The following is a 3,950-nucleotide window of genomic DNA, read 5'->3' as shown; positions in this document are numbered from 1 at the left end:
TGCCGCCCACCCGGGGGGACCCTCCCTGCTTAACCCTTTCATGGCTGAACATCTTCGCTACCCCATCCACAGTGCGCCACCACAGCACGGGTCTCACGGGGTTACGTTCAGCAAAATCCAGGATTAAAGTCCACGCCTAACTCCGCCTCCCCGAGCCCCGTTATGGGCAGGCGCCGGAGCGATCACCCGAAATGGCAGAGACAGGACAAGAGGCGCTGTAAAGCCCAGGCGAAGGGCAGAAGATAGTGTTATGATAGCCTGGGACCGACGGGGCTGCAACCCCGCTGCAAAGTATTTATAACACCCTTTCTTTGCATGCCCATAGCCTCTCTTAGGCAGGGGGCACAAAGCCCTCTAGAAGAGCCATCCCTTAAGACAGGCCTTGTCTAAACAGGAAGGGTCTACCACTACAGTTATACATGGAGAGCTGTATCCCTATAACCCGCCGTGGGGACATACTCCTGGATAAGAGTGGCTTTTTTAATGTTAGCATAAAACCTTTCCCAAGCAAGGTAAGCCAAACCAAGAAAAGCCACTGTTATTTTAGACTTAGACCACCCACTGATATAGCTGTTTAAATTCATACCTTAAATTATGCCAGAAAACTTTCCCATGTAAACAACGCCTTAGTCTTGTAACCCCCATTATACAGTGGGTCAGCGTCATCTTCATTTTCTAGGTAGGGAAACTGAGGCACCGAACGATTCGGTGACTTGTTGAAGGTTGGGCATGCGGAGGCAGTGGCGTAGCCCAGGCATCCAGAACAAGTCCCCTAGTCTACCCAATAGTGCCTTTATGTCATGACCACCTGTGACCTTGCCTAAAATTGCCACACAGTTACCTCTCGAACCTCCTGCACCCACCTGTCTCTCCCTCACGTGCTTTGTCATTCGCTGACTCCTGCAAGCTCTCTGCTTCATCCTCTCTCTCTCTCTCTCTCTCTCTCTCTCTCCCCCTCTCTGTCATCTCCATGACTTTTCATATTTCCCAGTGTTCTGCCACAGTCCTGTGCTTCCCCGTCGTGCAGGGGACTGCGGGCTTGCTCACGGTGTGACAGCATATGCTGCCTTTGCAGCAGGATCCTGAGTCAGTGAGTTTCTGGCTCTGTGTGCTGAGGAGGGCTGCCACAATGACTCACAGAGGGAAGACAGGCTGCCAACACCTGACAGGCCTGTGGGTGGTCTGTGAGGTACCCATGTGCTCAGCCAGCCCACCTGTCAGTGTCACCAGTTCAAATGGCTGGTGGCCTCCTTCAGGTGACCTGCGTCTGTTTGGGGTTACAAACCAGGACAAACTCTAGACTTTGCAAAACTGACCAGGGAGGTGTCCCTGACACCTGGCCACCCTTTCTTGTACACAGGTGTGTAACACTATTATTGCTGTATTGTCGAGGCCCCATGCACGTTCTCCGTTCCGGGCTGACTGGGAATACACCTACACAGCACCTGGGAGGTGTAATTCCCAGCGCAGGCAGCCACGCCTGCACCAGCTCTGCGTGAGCTAGCACCTAACAGTAGCCCAGCCGCCCAAGTGCGTGCCCAGGAGGTGGGGTGGGATTGTACTTGGGTAGCTGGTCCAAGCTGTTCCCTGCACTGTCCCAGCCACACGGCTACGTTTAGGCACTAGCTTGAGCAGAGGTCGGGTGCGTATGGCTACCCACGCTAGGAATTCCACCTCCCTCCCACTACTAGCGTGTAGACATACCCTGGGTGTTTGCTCCAACTCCCTCCTGCTCCCTGCCTTTCCGTCTCTTCACTTCAGCTTTACTCCATGCCTGCAGCTCAGATCATTCTCCCCTCCCTCTTCTCATTTGCCCTGTCCCCTTCATCCTTCTCCCTTCCCTTGTCTTTCCATTTAGTTTATCCCCTCCTAACTAACCCACATACCCCAACACACCGTGGACCTAAATATTTGCTGCCATCACATTGTTCACTCTGCTTGTGTGATCCCTTTCCCCAACCTGTGTCCATCATGTCTATTAGACTCAAAGGCCTTCAGGGCAGGTACTGTCTACTGCTCTGTGTTTGTAAAGTTGCTAGCACAACGGGGCCCTGATTTCGGGAGCTTCCCAGGCACTAAGATAAAAAAATAGCATTCTCTGTAACAAGCTGGATCTAAAGTGTGCAACTGTTAGCAAACATTAATCTTTCATTATTCTTTTTATATGAAACTCTCATGATTACTTGACCAAAAACCCCAGAATCATTTCTGTCAGCCAAAGGTTCTGGCTAAACTCTGAAGAGGGTTTTCTTTTGGATACATGAATGTCTTTGTCATAGTAAGCCTGTCTGTTATTATCCACTCTGTACTCTGAACTTTAGCGAACCCTAGTGTGTTATGAATACGCAGAACTTTAGCTGGACTATAGTATGTTATTAAATAATAGATTGCGTGTCTTTTGTACTGTAAACTCTTGACTCTTGGGGAAATGTCCGGATATCCAGAAAGGAACTACTTATAACTGATATGGGGCAGGTGCTTTCTGTAACCAGTAAGATAATAATCTATTGAAGGATGCTTTTAGCTTATCAGTAACTACTCTACCAGATTGTTTCTGTCATAGTGACTTGGTTATAGATATTTTTGCAATTGATAAAATAGTGGCTGGTTGAACTGATGTCTTTAGCTTATCAGGTATGTAAAACAGATACCATGAAAAGAAGCCCTCAGTCAATAGTTCATGTTCTTGGTCTCTTTTCTGTGAACATACATAGTATATAAAGAGATGGCTGTTCTAGATGTATGCTGTAATGGACAAAATGGTGTAATTGAAAAGGGATGCTCATAAGTGCTCTGTAATTGATAAACTTGTAATTGACAAAATAGGCTAGGAGATGTGTTCTATAATCAATGTCTCAGCAAAACATTAAGGTATGGGTTAATGTCTAAGCATTAAGAGCTAACCATGGTCCTAGCAGTGATAAATTAATTACAAATATCATTGGCTTATTGATTCAAAATAAGATCAAACATGAGAGGACTTTTCTTTGTTCTGAACAGTCTACAAGAGGTGAGTTTCAGGGAGCTTGTCTGAAGGGAACTCAGGTAGGCTGCCTCACTTCTCTACTCTTAGATTTAGTATGTATGTTTCCTTTGCTATATTCTGTATAGTACTGCATTAAGTATTGATTGATGGTCTGTCTTAACTAATTCAGTTGAAGTTTTATTTATTTGACATCATGACTTATTAAATCTGAACCTGCAACATAACAAATTCCCTAGTTTATGTGGCACTCTGGTGCAGCAAACTGGAAATTCTGTGACAGCTTCATTTAAATTAAAAAGGTAACAGCTTTGAATTAACTATAAAAATGAATAATTCAATCAGTCCAGTAGCCCCTATGTTTATGCTGCATACATTTCAGTTTGCAATAGGCTGCTGATTCAGCAGATTCATGGGAACTGTCAGGGAGGAACCTGGAGGTTTTGGCGGCTAGATAGGGGACAACTGGATCCTCCAGCACCTGGGAAGACATGGGGTGGCAGTCTGGGATTGGGGGGTAAACACATTAGTTGCATGCTACTGCTGAAGTTATCAGCTTGTGAAATACTTCACTGTCTTGACATCTGAATTGTCATCTTTTGACTGTGATGTCACCAATCCACCGAGGTGATCAGGACCATTTACAGTTCAGAACTATTGTTTCAGACTGTCTGCAGACAGCACTGCATCAGTTTACACCTTGTTCACATTTGAAAGATTATCTTAATGGAAGGCTTAGATTCCAGACTGCAGCAAGAGGTGGGTGCTGTAGCAAATTCTACAGTCATGGAATTGCAGACCACAGAGATAGTAGTTGTTATTTTATGAGGTAAGATGAAGGCTCTTTTATTGAATGGAATTATATCAAATCCAGAAAGGCTATTTTAACACAAGCGCACACACCGCAAACATAAGTCACTGGGCCATTACGTAGATAAAAGCTCAGTCTGTTTAACAAAGTGAAGAC

This window comes from Caretta caretta, chromosome 11 (assembly GCF_965140235.1).
Source record: "Caretta caretta isolate rCarCar2 chromosome 11, rCarCar1.hap1, whole genome shotgun sequence".
NCBI lineage: Eukaryota > Metazoa > Chordata > Testudines > Cheloniidae > Caretta > Caretta caretta.
This window is presented reverse-complemented; position numbering follows the sequence as displayed.